General features: G+C 39.8%; 1 protein-coding gene and 1 non-coding gene across 2 annotated transcripts in view; one reads left to right on the top strand and one right to left on the bottom strand.

Moving 5' to 3' along the window:
- Window positions 1-14,748, bottom strand: part of NGF (nerve growth factor) — a 1,213,865-nt gene that overhangs the window by 971,803 nt on the left and 227,314 nt on the right. The window lies entirely within an intron of this gene.
- On the top strand, window positions 1,618-1,833 carry LOC126944308 (small nucleolar RNA U3). Its single transcript, XR_007722005.1, has one exon. It is a non-coding gene; the product is annotated as a small nucleolar RNA U3 (small nucleolar RNA).

Here is a 14,748-nt window from a genome sequence, read left to right on the forward strand (position 1 = left end):
AAATGAACTGTGAGGCCTCCGGGCCCAGCCAGGGAAGAAAGCTGCACATAGGCCTATGGTGTGGCCGCAGCCACACAAGTTTCTTTCAGAAGGAAAGGGTAGGAACAGGGGTGGCAGTCAATGGAATCTTCTCATAATTCCCAAGTGTTTTGCTAGAACAAAGGGCTAACCTCCAGCCTCAAGTCTCTCTGTAGGGCACTTAGTTCCTTCTCACTGCAGAATCAGCAGCCCTGGAATCTGCCGAGGCTCCCCTCTTCAGCCACCCACTTTTATTTTTCTCTGTGTTACTTCCATCTGCTGATGTTGCCTCACTTGTAATGTGCCATAAAACAGATTTGACAAATTTTTTATTGTCTATCTTCCCACTAGAATATATGCTCCTAGAAGGTGGGGCCCCTGCCCCAGAGCCTAGAACAGTGCCTGTCCAAGCTGAAGTGGCACTTGGGCAAAGCCATTGAATGAATGCATGAGAGGGAAGCAGCCCAGTCCTGTCAAATGAGCTGGAAGAGACTGACTTCAGAGACAGCCTAATCTTTTTCTCTGTTAACATAAATAGCAAACAAGAAGAGTCTCTTTAAAAGAAAAAGATATTTATCTAGGAATAGAGCACTGTATTGGGAATATGCATATCATAGTAAACTATGTACATATTCAGGGAAGTAAAGGAAGACAGATTTTTAAAGGAAGAAAGAGAAGGATTACATATTTGTTCTGACATAATTATCCTTGACTCCAAAGACCAATAACAAGGGTGATGCCAGTCTGGGCTTGGACAGGCAGTGGCTGGGCAGATGTCTTCACAGAAGTCTTTTTTGTGTAAGGTTGCAATGGCCTTTGTGCAAAGTCATGGTTTTTACAGAGTCTTGTGTGATAGTTTTTGTTATCAGGCATACACGTATGAGAACTCTGTCTTCAGGACCTTTCCCAGCTCCATTTGTCAGGGTTCTTTCTTTCTTTTTTTAACATTAGTGACTCCATTTTCATTTTGACAACTTTCACAACCCTAATTTTTCCTGGAAGGAAACTGGGAGCAGTCCAGAAATTCTAAGTAACTCCTTGGATTTGACACTGGAACTGGGTTTTGCATTTTTTTCAAGGAACTTAAGACACTCTACCCCATTTGCCCTTCCCACACACTCTCTGAGGGATGTGATGATGATGGGAGCAGAAGCTTAGAGAGGCTAAGTTGCTCAGATGACACAGCCAAAATTTAAGCCCAGATTTGTGTGACTCCAAAACTATGGCTTTTTAATCATTAGACTGGGGATAACAAATATATTTCATTTCAAGAGCCAAATGCAATTAACTGAGATGTGACTCAGGGCCACCATTTTGAGGAGTCTGAGGCTCCTCAGGTTCAGCAGACAAGAGTGCGTGATTGATTAGCAATGTCTGCCAGGGGCACAGGGTGGGGAGTGACAGTGTTTTGTCATCCCTGCCACTAGGCGATGATGCAATATTAGGTTCCTCATCTTAGACTCTTTGTCCCTCACCACATTGCTTCTGAGGCCAATATTCCTATAGTTCCTGCCTCAGCAATGAGAAGTTCATGACAAAGCTACCAAACACTGTCGAGTTGGAGGTGAGCAGAGCACGATTCCATTAGTAAGAAATGGAAACACTGTACTTTCAGGGATCATTTATATGATTTGTGGCTACAGAGGTTGCTCAGCGTGAGGAGCCACAGAAACCACGAGGAGGAGGCGCAGCATTCTCTGTGGCGTGGGAAGCCAGCTCTTGGTGTTACTTCGCTACAATTGCATTTGCTATTGATGATGGTTCTTCTCTCATCTCAGGGAGAGTGGAAGGGAGAGAGGATGTAGCCTGAGTGATTCCTGTTTCAACATTTAAAAAGAAGAAAGAAAGAAACTGAATGCACGTTTGGTCATTCCAGAATCATTTGCCCATCACACAGGGCTTAGTATCACCTTTGTGTAGGAAGAACACCAGTACGTTAACTGTGGGGGAACAGATAATCCAAAATTATTTATATCTGTCTTTGGAGGCATCACATGACCTAGGGTGGCAGAGTTATCTCAATAACTATGTTTACTTGGGGTTATGTTATCCTCTCAGAGATCACACTGAGAACGGGGAAGATAGCCCTGACATGTGCTTTGTGATGGTGGGACTGAAGACAGCAGCTGAAGAAAACATTTGCTGCCAGTGATACATAAAGCAGAGACTCCATTTTGCCCAGAACAGAGCATGAGTTGTATATAAAAGGCCTGACCACTCCATGAATCAAGTCAGGGAACCCAGAAAATATTATTGAGTCATGAGCTAAGCCCTATAAAATGCCTCATATCACACACAATAACAGATACTTCAATTTTCTCCCATCTGCTTGGATATGTTCTGCAGGATGCTATGTAATATGGGGTCTGGATATGGACCCTGAACTCAAGGAAACTATGCCCCAGCTCAGGAGACAAGACTAATGCACATTTTACCAAGACACAACCTGCCCTGAGGCCTCGATTTTTGTCTCCCTTCCTTCCCCATGAAGCAGCCTATCTTTATGCCAAATGCATGGGAATTCCTTGTAATTCGTCTGATATTTTGTATTATTTTCACCTCTGTGTCTTTGCTACTGTTCCCAGACTACCTTGCAAATAGTTCTTCAGGGTTTTGATTTTTGTCTTTGCCCCTCACCAGCTATGAAGTCCTGGAAAAGTTATTTAACTGCCTCTATGCCTCCGTTTCCTCCTCTTAAAGTGGGGATGACAACAGTTTTACCTCCTAGGGTTGTTGTAAAAAATTAAATGAGTTGTCGAATATTAAAGTACTTAGAAACACACTCAGCACTTAGAAGGACTAGACAAGAGTTAATAATTAGCATCATCACTCACCCTTCAAGACTCAACTTGAATGTTATCTCTACCAAGAAGCATTTCAAAAATTACCACAAAGTGAAAAGACAAAAGAATACCTGGAAAAGAGCTTTGCAATACATATGACAAAGGACTGACTGTTTTCCTTAATTTATGGGGAACAAGTACAAATCTGTAGGAAGACAACAGTTCAACAGAAAACCACCCAGCTGTCAGGAACATGCAGTTCATCGAGAAAGAAATACAAGTGGCCAATAAGCAAGAAAAGATGCTCACTTTCACTCATAATGCAAGTCAAAATAGTAACAAGAAGCCTTTTTTCTTTTTTTTTTTGCTTATCAGACTGGCAAAATTTTAAAGTTTGATGATACCCAGTGTTGGCAAGAATGGGGAAATTAACCATTTGCATATACTCTTGAAGAAAGTATAGATTTCTGCAGCCCTTTCAGCAAGCATTTTGGAAATATTTATCAAAATCAAAAATGCGCATTTCCTCAAATGCAGCAATTCTCCTTCTGTTTATTGATATCTTCACAAAAGAATATATGTCAATATACGTCATACTATATTGTAGGGTTATAAAACTGTACCTGGCACATAGAAAGTGCTCAGCAAATAGTTTTTGTATAAATAAACGAACCAAAATGTTCATTGTAGCAGTGTCGGTAATAGACAAAGACAAAAAACAACCTGAATGTCCAGCAACAGGGGAGATTTTAAATAAATCTTTCACAGTCATACTATGGGGAATTCTGCAGCTGTTGCAACCAATATCATATATCTATATATTCTGATTTAAGAAAGCTTCTTTTATTATTGTTTTTTTGTTTTTAAATTTTTTAGTTTGACAAATAATAATTGTACATACTCAATATAATGATTTTCTTTTACTTGGATAAATTTCCTTTAATGGGATTGCTGGATCATGTCGCAGTTCTATTTGTAGTTTTTTAAGGAACCTCCATATTGTTCTTCATCATGGCTGTACTAGTTTACATTCCCACCAACAATGTGTAGGAGTTCCCTTTTCTCTGTATCCTCACCAGCATTTGTTATTTTTTGTCTTTTTGATAATAGATATCCCATCCAGGGTGAGGTGATATCTCATTGTGGTTTTGATTTGCATTTCTCTGATAATTAGTGATGTTGAGCATTTTCCATGTATTTGTTGGCCAATTATATGTCTTCTTTTGAGAAATGTCTATTCAAATCTTTCACCCATTTTTCAATTTGATGGTTTGTTTTTTTGCTGTTGAGATGTTTGAGTTCCTCACATATTGTGGATGTTAATCCCCTGTTGGATGAGTAGCTTGCACATATTTTCTCACATTCTATAGGTTGTCTTTTTACTCTGTTGATTGTTTTCTTTGCTGTGTAGAAGCTTTTTCATTTAGTATAATTCCATTTATTTTTGCTTGTGTTGCTTGTGCTTTTGAGGTCTTGTTCATAAAATCTTTTCCCAGACCAATATCCTGAAGCACTTCCCCTGTGTTCCCTTCTAGTAGTTTTGTTGTTTTAGGTGTTAAATTTAGGCCTTTGATCTATTTTGAGTTAATTTTTGTATGAGGTGAGAGGTGGGAATGTAGTTTTATCCTTCTGCATATGGATATCCGGTTTTCCCAGCACCGGTTATTGAAGAGACTGTCCTTTCCTCAATGATTGTTCTTGGCACCTTTGTCAAAAATCAGTTGCTTGATATATGTAAATTAATTTCTGGATTCTCTGTATTCCATTGGTCTATGAGTATTTGTTTTTGTGCCAGTATTGTGCTACTTTGGTTACTACAACTTTGTAGTATATTTTGTTTTGTTTTTAAAAAATAATTAAAAATTTTTTTATAATAGAGACAGGGTCACTATTGCCCAGGTTGGTCTCAAACTCTTGGGATCAAAATATCCTTCTGCCTTGGCCTCCCAAAGTGTTGGAATTACAGGCATGAGCCACTGCACCTGACCTAAAATATATTTTGAGGTCTGGTAGTGTGATACCTCTGGCTTTATTCTTTTAGCCCAGGTTTACTTTGGCTATCCTTTCAGGGTCCTTTGTGTTTCCATGCTAATTAAAAAAAAAATTTTTTTTTTCTATTTCTATGAAGAATGTCCTTGGTATTTTGATAGGTATGGTGTTGAATCTGTTGTTTGGGTAGTATTGTCATTTTAACAATATCAAGTCTTCCAATTCATGAGGATGGGCTGTCTTTCTATTTGTTTGTATCTTCTTAAATTTCTTTCATCCATGTTTTATAGTTTTCCTTGTAGAGATTTTTCAATTCCTTGGTTAAATTCATTTGTAGGTATTTTATTTTTTGTAGCTATTGTAAATGAGATTTTATTCTTGATTTCCTTTTTCAGCTAGCTCATTGTTCATGTATAAAAATGCTGGTGATTTTTGTATATTAATTTTGTATCCTGCAACTTTACTAAATTCATTTATCAGTTCTGAGTGTTTTGTTTGAGAGTCTTTAGGTTTATATAATCATGTCATCTGTAAAGAGAGACAATTTGACTTCCTGCTTTCCAATTTGGATGCGTTTTATTTCTTTCTCTTGCCTAATTGCCCTGGCTAGGGCTTCTAGTACTATGATGACTAATAGTGATGAGAGTGGTAGCTTTTCCTCATTCAATAAGATATTAGCTGTGAGTTTTCCATATATGGCCTTTATTATGTTCAGGTACTTTTTTTCTATACCTAATTTATTAAGAGTTTTTACCTTGTCTGTATAAGGAATTAAAAAAAAAAAATGAGCCAGGCATGGTACCATGCACCTGTAGTCTCAGCTACTCAGAAGGCTGAGGCAGGAGGATTGCTTGAGCCCATGAGGTGGAGACTGCAGTGAGCCATGATGATGCCACTGCACTCAAGCCTAGGTAACAAAGTGAGACCATGTCTCAAAAAAGAAAGAAAAAGAAAAAAGAGTTTTTATCATGAAGGGAGGTTGAGTTTTATCAAAAGGTTTTCCTGCATCTGTTGAGATGATTATATTGCTTTTGTCCTTCATTTTATTGATGTGATGTATGACATTTACTGATTTGTGTATTTGAACAATCCTCACATTCCTGGGATAAAATCCTACTTAATCAGGGTGAATTATGTTTTTGATGTGTTGTTAGATTTAGTTTGATAGTATTTTGTTGAGAATTTCTGTGTCTCTGTTTACCAGGGATGCTGTAGTTTTCTCTTTTTGTTGTGTCCTTGTTTGGTTTGGGCATCAGAATAATGCTGGCCTCATGGAATGAGAGAGGAAGAATTCTCTGCTTCAATATTTTGAAATAGTTTGAGAAGAATTGGTATTAATTCTTCTTGAAAGGCTCAGCAGAATTCATCCAATCTTGAACTTTTTTTTTGGAAGACTTTTCATTACTGGTTCAATCTCGTTACTTGTTATTGGTCTATTCAGTTTTTCTGTTTCTTCTTGGTTCAATGTTGGTAGGGCATATGTATCCAGGGATTTATCCATTTCCTCTAGGTTTCCAAATTTATTGGTGTATATTTGTGCGTATTTGTCTCTAGTGATTCTTTGTGTTTATTTGGTATCCATTGTGATGTCGCTCTTTGTTTCTAATTGTATTTATTTGGATCTTCTCTCTTTTTTCTTTATTGGTCTAGCTAATGGTTTGTCTATTTTTTAATATTTAAAAAACATTTTTGTTTTATTGTCTTTTTAGTCTTAATTTTGTGTATTAATGTTTGGATCCTTATGATTTCTTTTTTTTTCTACTAATTTTGGGTTTGGCTTGTTCTTGTTTTTCTAGTTCCTTGAAGTTTTTAGGTTGTTTATTTGAAATCTTTCTAGTTTTTTGATGTAGGCATTTATTGCTATAAACTTATCTCAATACTGCTTTTGCTACTTTTCATATATTTTGGTATGTTGTGTTTCTATTTTCATTTGTTTCAAGGAATTTTTAAATTTTATACTTAATTTATTCCTTCACCCATGGGTTATTAAGGAGTATGTTGTTTAATTTCCATGTATTTGAATACTTTTGAGTGTTCCTCTTGTTTTTGATGTCATTTTATTTCATTATGATCAGATAAAATACTTGATATGAGTTTGATTTTTTTTAATTTTTTGAGACCTGTTTTGTGTATTACCATATGGTCAGCCCTGGAGAGTGTTGCACGTACTGATGAAAATAATGTGTATTCTGCAGCTGTTGGGTGAAATGTCCTGGAAATCTCTGTTAGGTCCATTTGGTCTATGGTGTGGTTGGAATCTGATGTTTCTTTGTTGGTTTTCTGTCTAGATGGTATGTCCAATGCTGACAGTGAGGTGTTGATGTCCCCAACTATTATTGTAATAGGGTCTATCTCTTTCTTTAGATCTAATATTTGCTTTATGTATCTGGGCACTTCACTGCTGGGTGCATATATATTTATAATTTATATATTCTTTTGCCAAATTGGTCTCATTATATATAATGTTCTTTGTCTTTTTATACAGTTATTAACTTGAAGTCTATTTTGTATGATATAAGTATAGCTATTCATGATTACTTTTGGTTTCCATTTGCATGGAATATCTTTTTCCAGCCTTTCACTTTCAGTTGAGTGTTTTTACAGGTGAGGTGAGTTTCTTGGAGGTAGCATACAGTCAGGTCTTGTCGTTTTATCCATTCAGCCAGTCTCCATCTTCTAAATGGGAAATATAATTCATTTACATTCAAGGTTATTATTGATAAGTCAAGAAGATTCTAATACATAAGGTAAAAAGAAAACACCTAAAACATCAAAGTGCAGAATAATAAGCATTTTACATGATCATTAGTGTAAATAAAATATATATATATATTCAAATATTCTAGTATATGCATTTTTCTTTCCTGCAAAGATGACTTAGAAGTTGTTTTTATTTCCTTTGTAAAAAAGAATTGGGAACAGGGAGGTGGTCAATGAGAGAGAAGTTTAGATTCATGTTATACTAATAGGTTTCTAGTTGAAATTTTTCTTTTTAAAATTTGTTTGGGGGGGAGTATACATATATTGATTGTATTTTAAAATAAAAAACAAATGCATTTCATTTTCTAGTAGCTGTCCAGGCTCTCCAAGATCTGCCCTGTATACCTCTCTGTCTCCTCTGGCTACCTCCTGCCTCTTAACTTCATGCTCTGGCAGTGCTGATGAGCTGGCAGTTCCTACACACCTGCCACCATGGCCCTATTCCCAGGCCTTTGCTCTTGCTGTTTGGCTCCTCTGTTTTCAGTGTTCTCCTCTCTCCACTCTCCCTGTTATTTAATGCCTTACTCCTATCCGGTATTGCCAAGCTAATCTAGTGACCACTGCAGCGTCTCCATAATACTCTGCACATTTATCTCTCCTCACACTCCGTTGTCTTGGAATTGATGTATTAGAAAGGTGACAGTTGTAAGTGATCCTTAGTGCAGGTCTGTGCTTCACTCATCTTTGTAGTTTGAGCTGTCAGCATGGTGCTTCTTACATAAAAGATTTTCAATAAATGTTAGATAGATGGATCAGAGGAAAAAATATATTATCTGAAAAATTATGAAAAACACTTTCTTAAACCCTTTGATAACGGACACTAGTATTCCTACATAAAACAAACTACTTGGCTGGGTGCAGTGGCTCACACCTATAACCACTTTGGGAGGCTGAGGCAGACAGATCACTTGAGGTCAGGAGTTAGAGACCAACTTGGCCAACATGGTGAAACCCTGTGTCTGCCAAAAATACAGAAATTAGCCAGGCATGGTGGTGGGCACCTGTAATCCCAGCTACTTGGGGGGCTGAGGTAGGAGAATCGCTTGAACCTGGGAGGCAGAGATTGCAGTGAACTGAGATCATGCCACTGCACTCCAACTGGGACAACGCAGTGAAATTCTGTCTCAAAAAAAAAAAAAAAAAAAAAAAGGAACTATTTGCAAAGCTTGGCATTGACTAAAGAGAGCTGCTTCCCCACTAGCAACCTTTCAGGAATAATTGATTCCAACACCAAAAAAAAAACCCTATATTGTAGCATCCCTACATTGAACAGTCTATTTCTGAACCTTCCTTCCTTCTCTTTCCAAGCCCATCCAGGGCAACCTAGCAAAGGAGTGAAGTCTTAGAAGAGAGAAGCGTCCCAGGGTTTATTCACTCATGTACTGACACTTGCCACATGACAGGCACTGCTCCAGGCAAGGAGGCAGCTGCAGGTCACAAAGAGAACAAGCCTATGTTCTTGCCCTCAGGGACCTAGTTTTATTGAAAAAGAGAGAGTTGAGGGAAGAAAATAAATTGTGGTATAAATAGAGAGAAAAAAGTTATGACCCATTATAAAGCCCAAAGCCTCCAAGTCTCCAAATCAAAACCCCGTTGTACCTGATGATTGAAACCCCAGCCCAGTGGGAATACCCGAGGGGCACTGGAGGAGGGTTAGGAGGTTACAAGGGAACTAGCAAATGCTGCTGCCACGAATCCTTGGGAACAGGTGGATTTCCAGGGAAGACAATCACCTGAAAGAGGGAGAGGGAGAGCTGATTAGGATAGAGTCAAAAGTTTTAACACCAGCGATGCAAAAATAGTGGAGTCAATGAAAGTTTTATGGGGGCCCTTACAGTGTTTTTCTGGCAGTTGTTCTCCCATGAAGGGAAAGCAGATGGCATACGGATTGAATGAGTAAGGGGGCTGAGGTCTTCAAATATCTGTACTTATGAACAGGTGCTATGGGAGGAGGATGGGCCAAAGATAAGGTGTGGGGGCTGGGGATTGAGTAGAGGAAGGCCTGCAAAACTGTCTCTCCACTTCCTTGAGCTACTCCCCACCCTACCCCCAGCTCCCTCCTGTCCCTGTTCTGACCCTGGCCTCTGAAGCATGAAGGTCACTGTGGCTTTGGCACCATTAACCTGAGTGGTTTTAATGACGTGGCCCAAGAGTGGTCTGTAAAGCAACAGTGAAAACACATGCACTGGAGCAATTCCAGTCAAATGGTACCTAATCCCTGCTCTGTCAGTAATCTGCTGCATGACCTTGGGTTGGTAACCCCTCTCTCTGTGGGTTAGGCTCAGTATACAACATCTGAGATTCTTTCTGTATGAATGTTCTTTATGGAATTCTAAACTTCACACATGTTCTTGGTCTCTAAACTTCTAAAAGCACTGTAGATTACTCAGAGATAAAAGGGTTTGTTGAATGAAGAACTCCAACAAATACATTTTTTACTTCTTACCACATATTTTGTAAACAATAATTGGGATGTCTACCCATAGTATCTAACTTAATCACAAGACATTTATTGAAGGCTTATTGCACATTAAGCAATTGGGCTAATAGTCTGGAACTAGGCTGTGATAATATTAACATCAATAGGTTGAACACTGTCGTGTATATCATCTCCCATAACCCTCAGTTCTGGAAAGGTAGGTATTATCTTCCTCATTTACAAAGAGAAAAAAACAAAGGCTTTGAGAGATTAAGAAATCTGACCAAGGGCACACAGTGAGAAAACCACAGGGCCAAGATTAAAAACTCATGGTGGTCTGACTCCAGAATCTGAATAATTTACTGAGATTTATTGCCTCTTCTGGAAATAATTATAGGTGGCTTAAAAAGAATAAGTAACTGTTACATGAAGCAAACATATCAAATTTGCTGCTGATCTAAGCAGTACTTTCTCCTCCCTCACCAGGTTTATTTTCCAATGCCCTCAGAACTTCTACCAGCAGCCCCTAACTCAGCTGCTCACCGGATTCCTGCTACACAACCTCTTGAGGATGGCTGGATGACTGACCCACCAGCAGCCTTCTTTGCCCAAACTCCTTATGCCAGATTAATTCTCTTTATGGGAATTGTTGTGGGAAGCTTTTCACAGGAAGGAAACCGAACCCACATGACGATATTGCCCAGAATTTGAATGTTACATTTTTCCTGGGCTAAAGAAACCTTGCTGAGAGCCCTCCGTGATATTTGTTTTGTAGTTGTTATTTAAACTGAAGGGCTACTGAGCTGCTTGATCAGACAATGAAGTAAATGACAGTTTAACTTTCCAGAAGCCAGGTGCCAGGAACCACTGATATCTTGCTTTTGTGGCTGAGATCTGAACCTCAGGATGGAAGAAGAGTCGTAAGTCACCTTAGATGGTCCTGGAGCTGCCGAACTGTTAGGCCCTGCAGAAGTCCTGGAAGCCAAAGGAATTACTTCGCAGGGCCAAGAGGCAGGAAGAGGAGATTACCACTGTGGATTTACAAAATGTTGACCTGAGGTCCCAAAACAACATTCTGCTCATAGATCTAGAACAAAGGAAGGGAGCTTAATCAACATAAGCCAGTGATGATAACACATCAGGCTTGAACACAAACTCAGTGAGTGCAAAGCAGCTCATGGGAGAAAATACAACTGAATGTACGGTTGACATATAGGCATATCTTGCATACTGCTGGCAGTGGAGAGTAACCTGGGTAAGTGTCCCCCTAAGATATCTCCAGGAGGGAGGTATCACGGATGTCTATTAGATTTCCCCACCTACTAAAGAATATCAGCATTCCCACTGCTAGAAAGACCTCAGCCAGCTTTCACATTGCAGATGAGAAAGCTGACAGGCAGGGAGGGGAAATGACTGGCCCAAAGTCACATGCAGAACGGGAACTGAAATGCTTCTGCTGACAGCTGTCACAATGTTCTTTTCCACAGTCTCAGCATTGCACTGGTTCTTACCCTTTGTCCCTGAGACGTGGTTTCACTGTTTTTCATTGTTTGTGTATAATTGCAGTGACCTTGGTGGCTACCAGCATTGTATCCCAGGTATTCAACCCAACTGGTGGTTGAGCTTGTTATTTCTAAGTTACTTATCATAGGCAGAGAAGTCAAAGGGCCTTGGAGGTTTGCTGGAAGAAGACTTAGGCAGGGGACAGGGGAGTGCAGTACATGATACCGATGATCAAATATCTGAAAAAACTGAAAGAGGAATTGTTAGGCTCACTTGTTGCTGCTACAGGACACTGGTTCTCAAAGTGTGGTCCAGGAACCAGCAGCATTGGAATTACCTGGGAATTTGTCAGAAACGGAAAATCTTGGGCCTCACTCCAGACCTATTGAATCAGAATCTCGAGAGTAGGGCCTATCAAACTGTTTCAAGCCCCAAAAGTGATTTTGATGTGCTAAAATGTGGAGCCCTCTGCCCAGACAGAGTAGGATGTGTGAGTTAAATTGTCAGGAAGACAGATAAGCAAGGACTATGCGACACGGATGGGTCCCCTGGAAGGTGAGGTGACACTAGATCAGGCACACAGAATGAACCCCCACCAGTCAAGAGAGTTCTGAGTGGGGAGCTTGCCTGGAAGGAAAATGCTGAATAGATTCCCTCTAGGCGCTCAGCAACTCCAAGATCCTATGACAATTTTTACACGATAAATGGGCCAGGAAATACAATTACTTCCCCGTTCTGGAATGGAAGCACCACAAAGGCAGGCATTTTTGTGGGTTTTTTGTGTTTTATTTTTTTCTGTTATAACTCCAGTGCCTAGAGCAGGGGTAGAACTCTTGGCCCAAATCCAGCCCACAGCCTGCTTTCGCAAGTGACATTTTATTGGAACACAACCATGCTCATTCATTGACATATTATCTATAGCTGCTTTCACAATCTTGTACTACAATGGCAGAGCTGAATCACAGAGACTGACCATAAAACCCATGAGACCTAAAATGTTTGCTCTCTGGTCCTTTATAGAAAAAGTTGACAATCCTTGACCTAGGATGTTGCCTGAGTCACAGTAGATGCTCAACAAACATTTGATGAATGAGTGGATCCTTTTCTCTGTTGGCAGAGAGGTACAGAGACCTTAGTCTGGGAGAAAACAGAGATACAGAGGATACAGGCATCAAATTCAGGAGTGACCAGACCTGACATTGAGTCCTCGCTTCACCATTTACAAGTGGTGTGACCTTAGGCAAATTATTTAGCTCTCTGTGTGTCATATGCCTCATTTGTAAAGCAGCAATAATACTAGCCATTTGTAGTTAGTCCATGTATGACAATGAATCAATTTACATACTGCACAGAAAGCATGGAGCTTGATGCATGTAACTACTGAATACATGTTCCCCAGTTATTAACAACCTTGAGAAGTCTTTGATGAGAGGGGTTCAGACATGTAGGTTTGGACACAATGGAACAAGGAGTTGACAATCAGAAGGTCTAGGCTGTCCTTGGTTTTACCACCATGCAAGAGCTCTCTGTAGAAGCAGAAGAAAGGGCAAATTCAGAGATTATTATTAAGCAGCTCAACATTTAAATTTGTAGAAAGCTACTAGGTAGACAATTTACATATGAGGATCTTTAAGATAGTGTATAAAGAGGCAAGATTTCATTGGTTATATATGTTCAGGTGTTTTCCAGTAGTGAAAACTAGTAATTCATCTATATTTTCTCACATATTCCCCTGATAACCAACTGCATACAGCTGGCTGGGTGTCAGGGCTGGACAGTCCAAGGTCACGGGAACCCTCAGAAACTACCTTGTCATAGAGGGACCGACCTGGTCTTCTTACCAGCTGACAGTGGAGTTCTCCAAGAGGGGAGTGTTTTCTCAAACAGTGCAAGCATAGCCCCTTTGTGTTAGGTTGGTAGTGTTTTACTCATGTTATTGTTTTCTGGCAGGAATTCTTTACATAGCCTAGGTGTTCTGGCAGAAGTCTCCAAGCCCTCCAATGCCCCAGGGTAAGCCAGAAACAATAAATCACAGGCAAGTACAAATCCACACTGGCAGGAGACTGAGTCAGAAACATGTTGCAACTCAGGACTGCAAATGCCCATGTTTATAGCTTCCCTAATTCTGAGATTTTGCAAATTACCCTGCATGCCTGTTTCCAGCGTATCAATTTTTCTCAGTCACATTGAGGAAAGTGTGATAATTTCCAGAACTCTTTGGAGTATGCTGGCAAGTGCAATTTCACGTGAGGAAAAACACCTGGAAGTTCACTCCTCTCCTTCATTCACATGTGTCGAGCCCTACCCCAGAGCCCTCAACTCACACATTCCATTAAGAACTGTACATCTTCAACATGTAGAATTTAATTATGGATGTCTCCAGAGTGTGAGAATCTGCTGTATTTCTTCCAAGACATGGAGGTTTAATAAAAAGGAAAACTGAAGAGGTATAACCCAGATTTTTATTTCTTCATGTTTATATCTTGTTATATATCAGGATCCGGAACACTGGAATCCCTCTCCTGGAAGTCAATTACCACTTACATGCAGAGAAAAACACAGGGTTTTCTATCTCTAAAGTTCCTACCTAGGTCACTCCCCTCTAACCTTCAATCCATAAACATCAGCTATCATCCAATAACCTGATTGCCACCTCCCACCAAGCGCATTCCAAAACAGTGACAAAATTTGTGTGTCCCACTAGAAACTCAAACGTGTGGCTACACCCTTGTAGAAGGCACAACATTTGCTCAAAAGGCTTCCATAAACATCCGTAGAGCAATTACAGATCATATAAGGAAAAATCCTTGAAAAGTATGGGAGCTTGGCAGGTGGTGGGAACACATTAGGAGCTTTGAGTGAGAAGGTCTGGAGTGGTTCCAGCTTCCATGCTCATGCATGAACTCATAATCCATCTCATTCTCCTTCCCTGACCCTTTCTGGCCTCACAGAGAACACATTCTTTTCTCTCAAGCAATTAAACTTTGAAGTATCTTATGCTATTACAGTGAACTAGCCAAACTCATGGGTGACCCTCAAGTAAGTCCTGAGTTTCCTGCAATGCAATAACAAAGTAGATGGTATTTTTCCAGTAAAGAGAGACAAGGGAGAGGACGGGCAAGGATTGGCTCCTTCCCTCAACTCTATTCAGTCTTGGTCACCTTTGGACCATCTCAATACAGGTAGGGCCATGGGTGTCATTATCCTTCAACAAGAAGGTGGCTTTTCTTCAGGAAGTCGAAGGCCCCTATGCAAGTCTAATGGGTTTAGTTAGCA

The sequence above is a fragment of the Macaca thibetana genome, chromosome 1 (genome assembly GCF_024542745.1).
Source record: "Macaca thibetana thibetana isolate TM-01 chromosome 1, ASM2454274v1, whole genome shotgun sequence".
NCBI lineage: Eukaryota > Metazoa > Chordata > Mammalia > Primates > Cercopithecidae > Macaca > Macaca thibetana.